Source organism: Thunnus albacares, chromosome 21 (assembly GCF_914725855.1).
Source record: "Thunnus albacares chromosome 21, fThuAlb1.1, whole genome shotgun sequence".
Classification (NCBI taxonomy): Eukaryota; Metazoa; Chordata; class Actinopteri; order Scombriformes; family Scombridae; genus Thunnus; species Thunnus albacares.
In genome coordinates, this window is record NC_058126.1 from 26,282,988 (window position 1) to 26,302,385 (window position 19,398).

General features: G+C 39.5%; 1 long non-coding RNA gene across 1 annotated transcript; it reads right to left on the reverse strand.

Annotated features, from left to right (window-relative positions):
* Window positions 1-13,046: 13,046 nt before the first annotated feature.
* Window positions 13,047-17,551, reverse strand: LOC122972147. Its single transcript, XR_006399651.1, has 2 exons — window positions 17,462-17,551; window positions 13,047-17,249 (listed from the first exon to the last, which is right to left on the reverse strand). It is a non-coding gene; the product is annotated as an uncharacterized LOC122972147 (long non-coding RNA).
* Window positions 17,552-19,398: the final 1,847 nt, after the last annotated feature.

Sequence of the window (19,398 nt, forward strand, 5' to 3'; positions counted from 1 at the left end):
TTTTCATGGCGAGCTGGTGACAGATGGTATCTTGGTGCGTGGGTCACTATGTATGTTTGTGTGTGTGTTTGTGGTGGTGTATTCTAATACTGTGAAAACAGGTCTGCTGATTCTAACAGGGTGTAGAGGCATCTCTTTGTTTATAAGAATGCTACTGTATATAGCACATGTACATATGTCAGTTCTCTTGGCAGCTCACACCTCACAGTCAAACGTGAGACTGTGTGAGTGTCCTCACAGGTTTCATTTCAGCTGCTTCTTCCAAATCATTTACAGAAGAGCAGCAGTGTCTTTCAAGTGTGTTGTATACTGTGCTGTAGTTATTCATCCTGTATAGCATTACTACATGCAGTAGTGTTTTAAAGTGATGCAATACTGCATGTAGTAATGTTATACCCAATACATCTGACATGGTCTGACAAGACACGACTATGGACGGCAAAACATTTTCCCTTCTTCTGGTAGTTGATGTCATCTTGTGTGATCCCAGTCAGCAGGTACATTCTCTCTATAAATACTGAAAGTAGTTTGTTTGCATCAAATATTAAATGTGTATTTGCCAAATGGAATCAGTTTTGAATGAATGATGCTTCATTACAGCTAGAAGAGGATTCTCTTCAATGAGAACATGAATGACAGCCTGAATGTTCTCCTCTGTATACTGTAAGTGGATGCACCAATTACCCACAGACCCAGAAGAAGGCCGAATGGCATTATAACAAATTCATTTTCTTCATCTAATATCGCCTGTCCTCACAAAGACCATTTCCTGCTACATCTCCAGATGCAGGTCATGGGGACAGATCTTGAGGTTTTCCCAGGCCATTGTGTTCTGCTCTGTCCTGGGAGTACCTCCATGGGGAAGTATCTAGGAGGCATACCGATCACATGCTTAACCACATCAACTAAATCCTTTCAACATAAAGGAGCTGTAGCTCTACCCTAAACTTCGTCTGGACGCCTGAGCTGTTCATGCTGTTTCTAAGTCTGAGCACAGACACCCTGCAAAGAAAATGAGGGCTGGAAAGTAGATCGACTGATGACTAAACGAGGATACATTCTAACTAATCAATAACACAGTATCAACACATATACATTAAGTCATTTTCGATGCAACACAGATGCAGAACATCAACAAAATGATTTATGTGGACAAAGCTTGTTCACATTCAGGCCTACAGATGGGTGGCAAATTAGAGGAAACACCAACAAAACCTGTCATTCAAGTGAGACTTTTGCTGAACTGTGGTGGGAAGTGGCAATGGCAAGTTACAATTACACATGTTTTATGTTTATGATAAAACAACTGGAATGTTTATCTGTGGCATACCAAAATGTAGTGTACCAAGTAGAGAAGTAGCGTAAAAATTCAACAAACTGACTCAGTAATATCAGTTAAACAGCAATATCTATCATGTGTCTATGTGTTTTCATCTCTTTTAGTTTTTTTTTGTTTTTTATGGCCCACAACTGTTATGTTTTGGTTCAGTCTCGCAGCGCCCATCAACTGGGTTTCCAGCAGCAGGCAGTGGTTATCGGTGAAAAAGCTCTGATAAAGCCTTTGTATACTACCTGCCCAACACCAACGGCAGACACACATAGTTAGAGACTACATTCTCATGGAGTTTCATAACATGACCTAAGTATGGAACTTTGGTCACGTGATGGCAGGTATGTTGTATAACCCCCGGACAGTGTTCAAAGATGGCAGGAGATGTGAATGTCCTGATTGATCTTTCTCTGGTCATCCACTGACTCCTGGTCGATGACCTTTGACCTCTTCTCAGTGGATGCTGTCAGTGGTTTTGGTCTGGTGTTCAGACAACTGATGTCGTCTGTTGATGGTGTTCATTCAGTGTTTTTGAAATTAATTTTATTCAGTGACTGAGGTGCCAGGCTTCACGTAATGGTCACTCAACCAACTCCATGACAAGTGAGCGGTTTCCTTTTGCTGACAGACCATGAAAAACAGTTGAAAGCACTATAAAAAGTAAAAAAGTGGACACTGAGTTAATAATAATTTGGTCAGATGACTTCAATTTGAAAATAAGATCAGTTTAAAAATAACCTGTTAAAACTTTGTGTTTCAGGGTTTCTTTGTGTGTTTATGCATTATGTGGGTGTATTCTCTCTACTGAACTCTACCGCTGCTGTAAATCATCATGACCAGCACTGTTTGATGGGCTCCATGCCGGCTGTTTGCCTTAATTTTCTACTGTTTGCTAAGAGATCAACAAAACAGATACAGCAAAACATTGTGACTAACAAGAGACAACTACCTTGGCTGCTTAGTGGATATGAGCAGGACCACCAGAGGCCTAGACACCACACTGCAACTAACAAACAGCGTGCATATTACTATTTCTCGTTTGCACTGTATTACTAAGTCTCCCCATTGTTGTTGGACCTAGTGCTCTCAAACTAGCATGGGATGAGAAATGAGCTCTCATCAATAACCAAATCAACTAATTTGCCTAGGACAACCAGTACCTGTAACATTTTGGTTATGCATGCTATGCATTCTATCAACTGTTGTAAAAGTCAGGCACACACACATGCAGAGTGCAGGCTAAAGACATAAAAAGAGTAAAAAAAGAAAGACTATATGACCTAGCAGTTTTCTTTCGTTGACACTAATGGCTGGAGACATACAACTAAACCCAGGCCTCAAAGACCAAGATCACCTGGAATGTGACTTTGGAGTCACGTTCATGGATCTGCAGGGAGCATGGGAGCCGTACACGGGGGAGCTTCTTGTGCGGCGCACCTGCCTTTGCCTGTGCTGGAGGTGGCCTGCTGCTGCTGATGGTGGACCAAGCGCTGTGCTCACTGTATCCCACGGGAATGCAACACACTGGTGTCTGGCTGGGCACTTGCCCCAATCATCGGACAGCGGCAGGTGCCAACGCTGCCTCGTATGGCCTCTTTGTTGACATTAACAACAATGGATTCTTAAAAAGTCACCAGCCCACTTGGGAAATAGAGATGAGCAAACAGGGAAAAGCTTGACAGGCCTCCTCAGCACGCAAAATGACCAAGGACAATCAGCTTGCACAGGCACGAATGGACACAAACATTTCGCAAGGTAAAAACTCAACTAACAAAAGTGGTAGCATCAAGGCTCTCAACAGTAATCTCAATCTGAATAAGAACAGAAAACAATGCTGTTTCCTCCAGACTGTAAACCATGCCAAAATTATTTGGGATCAGACATTGAAACCCAAAGGTGTTTTTGGAGGACATCTGAGCCTGCTGCCCAAACATGGCCAAACACATAATCTCCTGATTCATTCAAACTTGGAGTTCCTGACACTTTCTGAATCATGGCTTATCCCCAACAGGGAATGCTGCTGGATGTTATGGGGAAGATGGAGGTCTAATAACGTATGTTAAAAATATCATTAAAATCTGTGAAATGGAACTAGAATCCTAACTGGAATGTATGGCTGTATATATTACTCTCTCACCCCAAATGTCCTTTGATGTGCTGGTCATGTTTAACCCTCTATAATGATTCTGAAGTACTGTTGAAGAAGTTGGATCATTATAAAGAAATATATGTCCTTGGTGATTTTAATATTAACAACAACAACATAACTTCAAAGTTCAATCTGAAACAAATGGTCACTAGACCAACAAAAATCACCAGAAATTCTCAGACCTTGATTGATTTGATTTTTTTCAAACAATCCATGTTGTGTAATTAAAACATACAATTTGATCACAAGTCTATCTCGGTGTAACCTGACTTTATTTGCTCACAAATTAAACAAAAAAAGATTCCATGCCAGTAATTCAGTGACAATAAAATACATTCCAGAACACAACTGGGCACAATTTCAATCTGAAACATCAAAAACATTATGGAGAAGTATACACAGATTTGGAAAACAAAGCCCAGAAGAATGAATTGCCTTGGTTGACAAAGGAAATCTGGGCTCTAATGAAAAAGAGAGATCAGGCCCTAAAACACCCACTGAAATCAAGAAGTATCACTGACATCATAACTTTTAAATCTCTAAGAAACAAGGTGTTCAAAGAAATGTGTGCTGCAAAAGCACAGTGCTTTACCAGGCTTATTGAAAATGCCAAGGGGAATGGTTCTAAAGCTTGGAAACAAATATACAATTTGGTCAACCCTAAACCTCAGAAACAAAGCTCTGTTAAGGAGCTTAACACAATTGCAGACCTTACAGAGATTGCAAATGGTTTTTATGATTTTTTTATTGACTCTGAAGATGAACTTGCTAGAAATGTTCAGTCAGTTCAACAAGAGAATAATACTACAAGAGACTCAGACAGCTCTTTCTATATCAAAATGACCAATCAGGATACAAAATCATTACCGATCTGTTTAATTCACATGCTAAAGATGCCTTTAATCTACACACAGCATTCTTGAAGAGACACTCATTCCCTCTTGCAGGAACCAAACTCATAAACTTGATCAGGTAACAGAAATGTCACCTGATCACTGGAAAACAGCTCTGATTAACCCCATTTTCAAGCAGCTAACCTGGCTACAGATTACAGGCCAATTTTCCATACTTCCTTTTTTTCCAAAGTATTTTTCCACAACAATTAATGACATACTTGTAGGATAACAATCTTTTTCACTCAAATCAATTTGGCTTCAGACCCAAGCATTCAACGGAATCTGCTAATAGCTATCTACTTGAAAATATCAAAACCTTTTTGGATAGGGGAAATATAGTTGGTGCAGTTTTTCTAGACCTCAAAAAAGCATATGATACTGTCAATCATGACATCCTGCTGTCCAAATAAACTAAATTTAATTTCTGTTCTCAAGCAAAAAGATGGTTTGATTCTTTACTAAATAGGAGTCAACAGGTCACCATTGGTCATTCTAAATCTGAATGCCGTGAAAGTAAAATGGGCACATCACAAGGATCAGTTCTTGGACCTTTGTTGTTTAGTATGTATATCAATGACATCTCTGAGCATTGCACAGGAATTGGACTTTTGTTGAATGTCATACCCATCTCTCTCTCTCCCTTGTTTCCTGTCTGCCTCTTTACTACTGCTCGCTATCCAAAAAATAAATAAATAATATATATATATATATTAAAAAAAAAACCACCTACTATTGCTGCAGCCAAACTAACAGACTCCTTGGGCTAGGTGGCATACTGGCTTGACACTTCCTGCCTAACAATGAATGATAAAAAAAAAACTGTCACTATGTGCTTCTCAGTCAGAAAGCACCCAATCACAGACGCTTTCAAAACGAGAATGAAAGACAATGAACTAAGGACAGTACAGGAGTTTAAGTAAGTATTAGAATTGTTTTGGACCCTCAGCTAAGGTTTGACAAACATGAAAAAGTTAAGTAGAGCTGTTATGGCCAATCTTCAAATCAGACACTACTTACCATTTCATACAGCTCTAACATTTATGCATGAAATTATGTTTTCTTATCTCTTACACTGCATAACCTCTTGGTCTCAGGCATTAGCCTCCACCATTAATCCACTAACATCCCTTTATAACCAAGCTATCAAAGTTCTGGCCAAGAAACCACTGAGATTTAGTCATTGCACTGCTCTAAAGAATTATAATCCTCTCAGTTTCTACAATTTCATTAATTACTCTAACCTCACACTCACATTTGTCTCCACCATCTAGCTCCACCCATTTTCAAACCTTTCAGAACTGCTGAGAATACTGTCTCATCATCTCTTTTTTGTCTGTCTCTGTCTCTAGTTTATTTTCTCTCTCATAAGTTCTCATCTACACTCTGAATGCTGCATATAACAACTGCAGTAAAAACATAAGTCACATTGGAAGGGTGTGTTTCACATATTAAAGGATAAGGCTGGCAATATTCTATTTTTTCTTACGGTCAACAAATCTCATGCTACAAATCCATACATACAAATCCATCAACGGACATGTACCTCCCTACCTACAGGAACTGATCATACCAAAACACCCAGCACTAAGCTCGCACCATGGAGGATCGAGCCTTCTCCTCTGCTGCACCATGCTTGTGGAACAGCCTTCCTAACCATCTGAGGGCAGCACAGACCCTAGTCTCTTTTAAAGCAGGCTTAAAAACCTTTCTATTCAGGAAGATTCTTTATCTATTTTTTTATCTTAAATCTTGTTATTTTCTTCATGTTGTGTGTTGTATGTTTTTAAAACTGTAGCATGTAGCATTTTGAGATTCATGAAAAGTGCAGTACAAATTAAAGGTATATATTATCATTATTTCATTATGTACAGAGCCAAACCTACAATGAATCAGTCTACTGAAAAATATTGTGTGGGTATCATAGCCTGATATATCTTATTCCTCTGTGTCATACAGCTCTGTTGTTGTCCAAAAACTATTAAAAATTCATCAATGAGCCACACTTGGTGACATGTGCCTTCCTTACCATGATCACACACACGTTGGCTTATTTTGACTCAATCCCACACACACTGATTAATCCACAACTGAAAATAGTCCCCAACAAATGCAATATTTCCTCCTGTTTGAGTAACATTTGTTAAAAACTACATTGGCCAGCTGTTTTAGGAAATTGCTGAGCTTTTGTTAAAGATGAAATTCTATATTTGTGAGCTGCTTTCAAAGATTTACATCTTCAGTGGGAACCAATGGGTGTAGGGCAGAGAGCCACAGACACGGTAGGGAAGTCAAAAAGTAGACAAAAGGAAACAGACTAGATACTTTTTTGTTGGTTTTGATCTTTTTATGGCATTTTTGACAATAACTCCTGAGTGCACAAAGCAACCAGATGAGCCATCAGACATTCTAAAAACAATTCACAAACCCATAATGTCTAAACCACAAAGACAAATGTTACAGTTATTACTGGAACTCAGAGCCACTACCTGGTCCAGCTTTGACCCTCTGGACCTACTGTCATTGTGAGAAACTGGGCAATTTTAACTAAATATATAAATATTTATTTTCTGTTTCTCCCACCTCCAGTTTCACTTCCACATCACTGGTTTATCAGGGTGTAATGACTCATTCACTGCATCAATGCACTAATGATTAATTATGCTGATTTCTCTGCATCAGTCTTTTAAGTGAAATAATTGGATTGAGATTAGCTTCAGCACCAAGCAATATGCAAAGTTTTGAATCAAACTAATTACTATTATTCAAATAAAGATGTAATATTTTCCTGAAGTCCTCTGTAACACAGTCGTCAGGTCTCAGTAACTCAATCATCAGATCTTTTTCTTTCAGGGGTTTCTGTACTGAAACATGCCCTCTGACCTTACAAGCCCATACCACCTGCTATTACCCTGTGATCTGTATGTGAGTCATGTGTTAATGCAAGTGTAAATGCACGCAGGACACATTGTAACTGAATTGCAATCTAATCAATTAGACTTCATCCAGAAGTGTTCTGATTCACAGTGTGACCTCATTCTCCCCCTCTCCCCCTCCCAAAAAAAGAAAAAAAATCCACCCAACACATTGATAGGTCACCTGACTTCACCTCTTCCTGCTTCCTGCAACCTGTCAAAAACCTACAAATGAGCCCATACAACACATCACTTCAGAAGATGCTCAAAGAACAACTATGATATGCAAGATGAAGGTGATGAGAACATCAGCGTTATTGTTGAAAATCAGCAATCACAATTAAAATGTGGCAAAGTATAATTTATAGTTTTTTTTTTTCTTTTTCTTGTCTGATAACACTGAAGACTTCAGTGTTAAACTGCAATCCTTGACTCAGTTTTCATTGAAATAAGTGAAACATTTTTATCTCATGAAGAATGAATACATAATTCATGAATAAATAAATAAAGTCTAAACCTGAAGATGATGAGCTGTTCTTTGATATGATATTTATGTGGACTCCATCCCCAGTTGAAATTACATGAACGTTCTTCTTTGTATATACAGTAAAGGTGTGTGTGTGTTATGATTCCAGTTATGAGGAAGGTGTGCAGGTTTTGAGGCAAATTGTGTCAACTTTGTGACAGGTTCATTTAGAGGAAAAATACATTTGACCTCACAAATTTAGATGCTGTTTGCATTTATTGACTTACTGGTTGCATTATTTGTTCATACTTGACTTGTTTGACAACATGTTATGACTTAAAGAATTTAAGAATGAAAGAAAATTAAGAATGATGGCCACATTTACAACAAAAAGACCTGGGTTGACAAACATTTGATGAAATCAAATCAAATATAAAAATAAAAACAAAGAACTCAATTTTGATTTTCCCAACACTTGATATTGCAGTGTAATGTTATTCATATGGCCCAAATAAACTGTGCTGACTGTAAAATCTATATCTTATTGGCCTGTTGGAATGTTTTACAACACCCTTCTTCTCAAAGTGTCGGCTATGAAACATGAGCAGAGGGCGGTTTATGAGGAGTCATCATCTGCGCTCAGATCGTTTGGGGTTATTTGTTTTAATTGGATGCATCGCAAGGAGAGAATGCTTGTCATATTCCTGTTTCTTTTTTTTTTTTTTTCTCCCTTTTCTGTGTAAGCAGCCCAGAGAAGAGGAGTTGGAGAGGAGCTGTGAGATAAAAGAGGAGTGGAGGGTGGGATGGAGAGGGCCGTCCGCTGAGGATCGGACTCCCCCATTCAATCTGTGCAATCTCCACAACAGCGAGAAATAGATTGCTTTTTAAATAGATTGCTTAGCTCCCTATCTTGGAGCCACTGATGTGGATACATTTCATAGCGGCTCTTGTTTAAATGAGTGCCAGCGTATTTGATAGCAGAGCCACTTACCCCGCTGTTATTAAGGCTGCAATACTGTTAGTATAGCCCTCATCCCCTATTTGGACTCCAAAAACAAATGGGTAAAGAGAGTGAAAGAGATGCATTATAGACACATTAGGAAGGAAGGAAGGATGGAAGGTGGGAGGGCACCCTCCTTTTGGCATCAATGGCTAAGAGAGATATATTATATAGTTATTAATTGTCAGATATTTTGTGTGTATAAGCTTCACCGAGTCCTTTATTAGAGTCAGTATTATGCTCAAAGACGAAAGAGGGGATGAGAGGGGAAAGAAAAAGAGAAACAGAAGGAAATGTCTGTGTGCTTTTGTCTCAGGACGAGAGGAAATGCAGCACATTTCCAATTGATTAATACTGCAGACAGGGCTTGTTGGCGGAAACCACATTATGCTGCCGGTTGGTGGGTGGGTTGGGCAGGGGGGAGGAGGAGGAGGAAGAGAGCCAGAATTGTTATCACGATTCAGTGAGGGGAAGAGAGCGGCTCAGGAGACACTTTAAGCTTCCTCTCCCTCAGTGCTTCAGTCCTGCTGCTACTGACTGTCCTGAGCCTGCTCGTCCCCAAACATGACGCTAGGGTTCCTTTACATCATGGGATAAAGGCTTTGTTACCAAGAGCGGACGACAAGAAAAAAAAAAAAAAATCGAAAAAGAGAAAAAAAATCTGCACTTAAAAAATGTATTGTTTTGAATAATTGCTATATGACATGTGGTCCATTTAACAAAGAAAAGCCATTTGATTTGAAGAAAAGAAAGACAACTTAAGGGGCTAAATGCAAAATAATGTTTACATACTACTAATTTATTTTGACAATTATGTTTTAACAGACATGATTGTTGTCTGGATGAACTGCTACATTTTGCTTCCATATGGAGGTGATCAGTGGACGATGGGTGAATGAAGCAGGACTTTGACAATGTAGATCAGTTAAAGCTACTACAAAAAAAAAAAAAATATTGGATAGGGGAAGAGTGGTTTTGTTTAAATATTAATAAAGTAAACACATCCTGTGTCTTGCTTCAAGCCACTTGACTTTCTGAATATGTAAATGTGACAGTAAAACCTTAACCCAGTGCTTTGAGATGCCAAAACAGAATTTAAAAAACCAAAGAAAAACATTAACATGCTTTAGCTGCAATGAGCAGATATTGTAGAAAACATACAATTCATTGAGAGTGAATATTTTGCATAAAAAAACATAAAGTATTAACATTTCATTATTATGTTAATAAAAATTGTAATTCAAGCTGCATTACATTTGCCTCAAAACATAAGTAAATAAACATAATTAAAATAAATATTTTTTTTTCTAAGGTTTGGCTGTGGCCCCAAGTTCCTACTGAAAAATAAATCATTAAAAACACAAATATATAATTTCATTTAAAAAAATAAGTATTTTCCTAAAAAAGCTGGTTAGTGTAGTTTTTAGCAAACGTTACTCAGACAGGAGGAAATAATGCTTTTCTTCAGGACTCTAGTGAGTATTTAATGGTTTTTGGTCAACAAAAATAAGATATTCCAGGATTTAGATATGAACACAATTCATTGACAGTTTGGATCTGCATACAAGATTCAGAACATCTAGAATATCACCAGACTTAAACTTTATGAACAACTGCTCACCGCATTCTGTCCTGTAACCCTGCAAAAGCCAGCGGGTGTTGAGAAGGAAAGAAGGCCAATAAGGCAACAGCACCTGAATACACTTTTTTAATAAACTTGAAAATGTTTGAATACAACTCAAGCTTTTTGTTATTCATAACACTCACTCCATTCAAATCAAAATTTGACTAAAATATAGTTTGATATTTATCTCATAATACAGCATTTTTTAAGTTTCATATCAAAAGGGACACACAGTAGTTTATATTTGTCAGTTATGAGGATTTCTTCCTTTCTACCCGTTCAGGCGTGTTCTGCTACATTACACCCAGTTTCAGTCTACAGAGAGAGCAAAGTAAAGATGATGCATAATTAATTGGTACAAAAGCTGAATATTTCCTGTGGCGTTTCTGCCAAATGAGCCTGGGTCCTATCCTTCCCATCATTACCGTCAATTTTCCTTAATAGTGTGCTTAATAAGTAATGAGTTGCCTGAAAACAGCTACAACCAATGGCTGCAGAGCCTTCATCAAGCTTTAAACTCTTCCCTCATGTTGTCAGTAACACACTGCAACAGTCAGAAACAAATACTGTCGCAATTTTGACCAAAACCTGATGAAGTCTTAGATTTTTTATTAACAAAGTATCAACATAAAAATATTATTCTTGATTGAAATTTTGAACTTTAACATCGCTGGCTCATTGATAAAATAGGATTTGAGCCTACGAAACAAATATAAATTTAAAAAGAAGATATTGTGAAGTATATTGCATCTGTGGATACACTGGTTACTAATGAAAAACAATGGATTGTGCTTGGCTGTGCTGTGTGTGTTTTCGGTCCAGCCGGGTTGGTTTTGGGATTCTAATTACTGCGGTTTTAACAGGATTACAAGAGATAAAATGTACTAAGATGCTCGGGGTGTTTGCGGGCTAAATTAAATAGGATGTAATATGGTAAATCTGCTGCATGGCGATAAGCGGATGTAAATAGCCAATGACAGTAGATCAGTTATCTCGAGTGAATAACAGATTTTTTTGTTTTTTGTGGTAGTTGTAGGTTGCAACTATCTCATTGGGTCAGAGATATAATCCATTTCATTGATTTACATCAACATAGGTGCACATTATAAATACAATATCAAGTTGTAATTGTTGTTTCTATTTTTTTCAGATTTTACTTGTATTTTGCTGTTTGCTCCTGGACTGAATTAATTGTGACATTTTTGACAAGGAAACTAAAGTTAGGTGGTCATGTTCCCTTCATCTCCAGTTGAAATTATGTTTTTGATTTAGGGACAGATTTAGAGTTATCATTTTTAAAGAACAGCGTACACTGATTTGTGTGGAGTTTCGTTTTGTTGTTGTTGTTTTTTTTTTTTCTCCAAAAACAATAAACAACCCTCTCATGTTGACATTTGTATCAAGAGTGAAAGAACTGATGTAGTCACTGAATTTAAATAACTTGGCCTACTTCTGGATCCAAATCTTAATTTTAATAAATGTCAAAAAAAAAGTCAAAGAATTAAATACAACTTGGCAAATTTGAGATGAATTAAATACTTCCTCTCTGTGGATGTAGCATGCTGTTGTATGACATGTTGGGGGCAGGCTGGAGAAACTTATAGTTATAGAAATATAGTCTTCTTAGTTTAAAGGAATTTAAGATTATATTTCAATTTTTGTCTTGTGTATAAAACATCACACAACTTTTTTTTTTTGACTATTTTCTTTCCTTCATAGAACACTTTAAAATCCTCAAGAATACCCTCCATAAGATTGTACTGTACTGTTTCGTCACACTGTTTTCAGCAGTCAACCAGACAAAACACAGTTACACTTCTGTCTGTAGCTTTAGAGCCAAATTGAAACGTCTGAAATGAGAGGAACTCATCTGTGTTTTGGATTTGCTTTGTATAAAATATCTAACTTTAATTTGTCTAATATACATTTCTTGCTGGTGTGTGTAATTTTGTTTATTCAGTGTTGTTCTGTCATTGTTTTAATCATGACCTGCCGCGGGACAGCAGATGAAAATTAGCTTTAAACTAACTCTGGTAAAATACATCAAATTGTGATATTTTCATGTAATATTGTGCATGGTCCCTTACAAATTAAATAAAGAAATTCATCATTTGAAAGTTACATATTTAAATTCAAATTCTAAAACACTATCAGCAGAGGCCGGATCTGTCTTCAAAATAAGTGTAGAGAAGAAATGAAGCAGAAGTTAAAAGCCCAGACTGGCTTTTTTCTTCTTCTTTGGGAATGTGCTGGTATAACTCCCAGTGAGAAGGCAGAGCAGAGGAGGAAATGGGTTTTAGTTTTTAATCTTATGGTTTGTCTGTGGGATCACTGGAAAAGGCCTCCGGAGTGACATCCAGGAGGTTTTAAAGTGCAGAGACAGAAAAATGTTTAGGCAGCAGTCCATAGCCGATCCTCCAGCTGAGGAGGACGTGTTTAGGGTTTCAACTTTTACTTCCACAGGGCCACATGTCTCTGTATTTTTACAAGGAGGACAAACATGACTGTAATCCCCAGACCAATCTGAGTCTTCTTTAAAAATATCATTTAGAATCTCATACCATGCTTCTTTTTAAAATTAAGAACAGCTAAAATGGGCCTCAGGTGCTAGAATTAAGGCCTCATTTCACATCTCTCTTGTATTACGTTAATTAAAGCTTCATTTCACATTTCAATTTCAAGAGAGGCATTTATTGATATTTATAGCCACATTTTATTGACAGAAATAAGGCACACTTACAGGGGAAAAATGACATTCACATCACTGCTGCTTTTGAAATGATTGAAATGCATGCAGCGTTCGTCTCTAGTTAGCTTTAAAACAATCGTTTCCATCATCATCATCATCATCATCATCAGCATGCCATGAGTACAATAGCTCTTTGACTGCAGAGAAAGATGTGCGGAAAAATGGCATTCACATTAGATAACCAGCAGTTTAGACATTGCAGTGCCACCATCAACAAGTATTACAATACTCAGTAAGAGGACACAAAGCTTCATCAATTAAATCATGAAAGAAATTGTCCGTTGCATTTGATATTTCAACGAGGAGAATGTTTAACAGCATGGTAGCTCTTTAAAAACAGAGACAGTCCAAAAACAGGCTAGCACACAGAGAATGACACTACACAGCACTTTATACCACATCATTGTCACTGACAAGCCTTTTTTTTTTTTTATAAGTGAGTGGTTATTATCGTATCAACAACGCATTCAAAAACCTGATGTGCTTTTAAATCCATAAATGTGACAAGAATGTAGTTTTTGAGAGCATTTGCAATTATTAAAGTGTTAAATTTGATCTGTTATTATAGGATTTTGGAGTTCACTGTGGACAAACGTGGCCGCTCGTTAAAATAAATCATTTTAAGGCTCACAGTGTATCAGTGAAGGTAAGTATGAAGTGTTCACATGATGCAGAATGACCGGCAGCAGTGATGTGAGCCTAGCCGAGGCCCTGCAGCAGCAACAGCAACAGCAAGCGACCCAGAGACACACGGACGCACAGGAAACAAGCAGCAAGAGGACGTCCACGCCACACCAGCTCAAACTACACGGAAATGCGGGGGGGGTGGGGGGGTGGTGGTGGTGGTGGTGTGGGGGGTGGGGGGGGGGGGGGGGTCGGTCATGTGAATGTATGTGTGTGTGTGTGTGTGATTTTTACTCATTTGCAATTACGCCACAAATGCTCCATTTTAACGTCTTCCTACACACATTTTTAGCACGTCGGTGTGTTTGTTTCCATGAGAAAAAGGAACAGTAATTATCAGCTAAGCCAAGTGTTAAACATATAATTGTATTATTTGAATAATCTGCAATGGTAATGACCGGGATGATTTGTATAATTACAATCATGAGCATGTCTGAGTGACTCTCTTAAAATGAACTCGTGTGAGTAATCCTGCCTGGCAATATTCTACATAACAATAATAAAACAAGGCACAGAAATGGACTTCCCATTTCATATTCCATACCGGCTACAGAGAGGCGTGTAAAAAAAAAAGATTTACACCAGCTTGGTGCGATGAGGAAATCTCCAGTGTATGATCATGGGAGGTGACATGTGTGAGGACATGGTTGTATGAGTCAAGTTGATCCTATTAGGTGTTTAAATGGATTTTACATGGGTGTTAAGGTTCAGAATGTGCCATCAGACATGGAGAGGGAATCCATATTCATGGTGCGTCGCCCTGGCCGACAACACGGAAAAAGCTGGTTATAGACCATTTGAGCCAGGGGTAATTGTTTATCTAGACGCCTCCCTCCTCAATGCATAAATTGAGCTGTCGACCGCTCATGGTGGACATTTTGTTTTCTCAGCCGTATGTGTGTGTGTGTGTGTGTGTCTGTTGTGTGTGCGAGGCTCAGCAGCAGTATTACATGTGGCGTAAACCTCACTGCGATAAATGTCATTTGAGCAGCCATTTGCATAAAAAAGGGGTGTAAAAGGGGGGAAGGTAAGAGTCGGCTCGGCTCGGCTCAGCCCCATAATAAATGCACTACATGGAGTTGAATAAGAGGAGGTTCCACTCTATAACCACAGCCAGAGGAAATACAGCACAATACTGTCTGCTGATACCTCATCAAATATTACAGACACACAATACTGTCGAAGGTGACGCCAATACTTTTGGAATGAAGGTGCTGCGACTAATATTGGGTGAATTTTCATGTTATTAAATGCAGCGACATTAAAAAAACGATTGTTCTCATTCTAGTCTGTTTTCTTATGAAACAGCTTTAAGACCACCAGCAGATGTTCAAACATCCCGCTGACATCAAACAGACTGGTTTTTATTTGATTATTCATTTTTAAGCTCTTAATAAGACCCCTTTTTTCATGCTCAAGCCCGAAAATCACATAAACAAAATAAAACGGTTACTGTTTTAGAAGCCTTTTGATTACAGTTATGATTAAAGCTATTAGCAGTTAGTCAAGTAATTGATTAATTGATCCACATAAAGTCAACAGACTACAGTTTTGATAATAGATTAATTGTTTAATTCATTTTCCAGGCAACAATACCAAACATTCTCCAGTTTCTAGTTTTAGAGGATTTTCAGCTTTTCTCAGTTTTATGTCATTGTAAACTGAACATCTTTGGCTGGTCAGATGAAATTGAAGACGTCACTTTGGACTCTGGAAAATCGTGACAAGCAGTTTTTACATCTTCTTCTAAGTCTTGATGTTTTACAGACTGCACTGTTATTCAATTAACAATTGAAAAAACTATCAAAAGATCACAAATAAAAACAATGGGTTTGTTGTAGCTCTATGTCATGATTATTGTATCTCCTGAAAGTTAGTTTATTATCAAGAAGTCCACATTATACTGGACTGACTTTAAATTGACATTTTTTTTTTACATTTTTTTTTTCCTCATCTATTTCTAATTGTTTTTATTTCTTGTTTTTGCAATGTATTCTTGTAGTTTTGGCTGACAGCAACTGCCCTGGGGCCCCACAGCTCCAGGGGCCCCACAAGCTCCAACCTTGTGTCAACTGGTTTGTGTTAATTTCATTAAAATACAATACACACTGACATAATAAGGGCCTTATGGTGGGTCCTGCTTCAGTTCCTGATCCTGAGGCCTTGTTTTAAATCTAGTTTGTAGACTTTCAGTTTTTCAGTTGCTTACATGTTGCCTAATCCTAAATTAATTTCTGTTTAATCAAATTACCACCAAACAGCAAACCTGGTGCCAGGTAGTATTGCACATTGCACAAAGGGTTGGTGGAAAAGGGCCCCTGGGCCCCTTAGCAGGTTAAGTCAGCCAGGCTGGTCACCTTAGAGACACAATGGAGCCATAGCCACAACAGATCCTGCTCCACATGTGACAGAAGCACTTAAAACTGAGCAGTCTTTTTCAAGGCCATGTCAATGGTTTACACAGATAGACTTTTGAAATGATGTATAGTATGTTGAGGTTGCAATTCCTAAGTGAGGGAACAAACTCCCCTGCCAGCCCATGTTGAGACTACAGCTTATTAAAGCAAATATCGACCCCACATATCTGCATACCGATAATCAGGCCTGACCCTCTAAAACATACATTTGTGTGTTAGTATGCAGACTATCATGCTGGCTTTGCACAGACAGTGTTCATGCAGAAAGAGTTACATGATCAGAAGTTGCTGTCAGACAAAGACAAAAGAGCCACTTTTCTCTGTGAGACCAAACAATCTCCAAGCAACATGTCCGACAGACACACACATAGAAACAAAACACACACACACACTACGCTGTCCATCACCACAGAGACAGAGACAGACTGACAGATACATAGTGGGACAGACGTGAGGACGCTCGACTTCGAAACCGTGGCTCAGCAGACAGGAAGTGGGCAGGGGGAGAAAAAAAACATTGCAATGCAGTACAGATCAAAGAAGAGGAAGGTGAGTTTCTCTTTTTGGAAGGGTGGAGAGTGGAGGTGTGGCTTCACCCAACCTGACAGTCCTCCATGGGTGGGTGGGTAGTCGGGGTGAGGTGTGGTGAGGTGGGTGGGTGGGTGTCGGGGGCTGGGTGAGGTGTTGCTGGTGTTGGGCGAAGAGAGGACTCTCCTCGACTACGCGTATTCTTAAGCAATAACAACGTGATCCGTATTATCCACCCAAGAATACCCGTCACCGAAGAGAGTCTTTCAGTAAACACAGGGAGCTAAGCCAGAAACCATGTGAGCAGTGCCACTGCCATCGCATCATCATCATCACCACCACCATCACCACCATGGCCATCACCGCCGCCATCAGCAGCCCTTCTTCAGGCTCCAGTGGCAAACAGACACATACACATATAGAGAAAGTGGGGCAGTCGCATTGATTGAAGACGCCTCGCTGCAGCGTGAGGCAAGGCTCCATCAATGGCTCCTCTGCAAAGGAGAAAATTGACAACGGTGGCATTTTAAATCCGAGCCAGCAGCGTGTGTTGAGGGGAGAAACAGAGAAACAAAAAAAAATGGGTGTGTAAAAGCTGAGGTTAGCTTGATTCACTCTCTTGGTTCTGTACACAAAACTCTGGAGGTGACAGGGAAGAAGGGAGTGTGATGCAGACCAAACCCCCCCCCCACAGCAAGACTCTTACCTGGGCTGTGGCCTTGTAGCGCTGCCCCTGACTTCTGGTCCTCTTCCGGTGGAGACATTCGGTTTCCCTGCTGCTGCTGCCACTCCTGCTCGGCCCTATCTGAGTGTAATGAGATCAGGGAGGGGGGGGGTAGCAACGGAAGAGGTGGGGGGGTGGGAGGGGGTGGTATAGGGGGTGGGGTGCACACACAGGGGAGACGCAGGGTTAGGGAGGTCAGGCCAGGAGCTGCTGCAGTGTGACAGTAGCCCCGTACACTCCATTACCACCACAACCCCCCACCCCCCACCCCCCTGCCCACCCTCCCCACCCCTGCAACACAAGGAGAGAAATCAACACATGGATTTTACCACAGGAGTGAGGGTAGAGTGCATACAGAGAACTAATTTGTTTGATTTTATAAAAAATAGTGTCGCTTTTTGCAGCAACACACCAGTCTGGGTGATGCTGCGCTTTACTTTCCTTCAGGCTGTTTTGTGTTGCATATTGGAAAATATATATTCAGTACAATTCAAAATCCTGAGACACGTCGCAGCACAAGACATTTATTTCTTTCAAATTTGAAATGTTAAAATGGCTTTTAAATTAATTCCTAAATGTTAATTTAGCAATCATTATTATGATTTCCTCTCTTCTTTATTTTCAAATTAAAGCGATGAGTTTAAATGCCAGAGCGAGGCCATGAATAATGTATGATAAGTTCAAGCAAATTTATTCCATTTTATTCTAATTGAACTAGCTGGCTGACTACAAAGAGCATGCTCCAGCTAAGCCGATCCAAAATCATTCCATTGATTTGTTGTCTCTAATCAATATTTACAATTACTCTGTGGATGGTTTGGTGAGACGAATAGGCTTGTCGCTGTGTGTCTCCTTGACAGCGAGGGCTGTTAGATTAACTGTTTCCAAATTATAATTTCATTGTACATATTTATCAAAAATTTAAGAATAAATCATTTTGCTGCTGTTATCTCACAGCAGAGATTGACAGGGAGAGAAAACGCATTTCAAATTTTGAACATTTAACAAAAGACTGAACGGAGTGGATCTGCATTCAAATCAGTGCAGAAAACACACATTCTCATTCATCTGAATGAAAAATTCAAACTCTACAGAGGGGGCAGAGCAGGATGGACACACTGATAGACAGAATCAACAGCCCCGAGCAGGGTGGAGGGGTGGACAGAGGAGGGGAAAAAAGGAAAAGGAGAGGAGGAGGGGGTTAAAATGGAGAAAAAGTGAAACAAAGAATGAACAGATGAAGCAGGAAGAAAAGAAGAAAAGCAGATGAGATGCTAATCCGCAAGTTTTTTTTTTTCTCTCTCTCTCTCTCTCTCTCTCTCTCTTTTCTTTCCAGCTTCTTCTTCTCTATGTCCCCTCTCATCCTCTCCACTCAGCTGGCCGGCCTGGACCACTCGGTCTGAGAGACACACACACACATGGACACACACACACTTATACAAACACACACACATACCCTGAGCCAAAACCAGGAAGACCCCCACCCATCCACCTGCCCCCGAGCTGCAGAGAACTGGGATTTACCACCCGCAGCCAAACACACACACACTCATACACACACAGACACACACACACACACACACACATCGTCGGCTAGCCTGGCCCAACCCAGGCCATCTGTAGAGAGAAAAGAGAACCTAAGGGCTTCAGCCAGAGATCGTCACACACACACACACTCACACAATCACACACACACACAGGAACAGAGGTCGGCTAGCCCAAGTATCATTGATTGTTCAGTGGAAGCACCCCGGAGACTCATCAGATTACTCTGAGAGCAACAGCTAAAATCAAACACCAGGAATCTTCCCTTTGCTTTGCTTTGCTTTCATTCAAACTCTTACACACACACATACACACACACACACACACACATGCACACACACTTATATATTCACCACACAGCAAACACAGAGTAG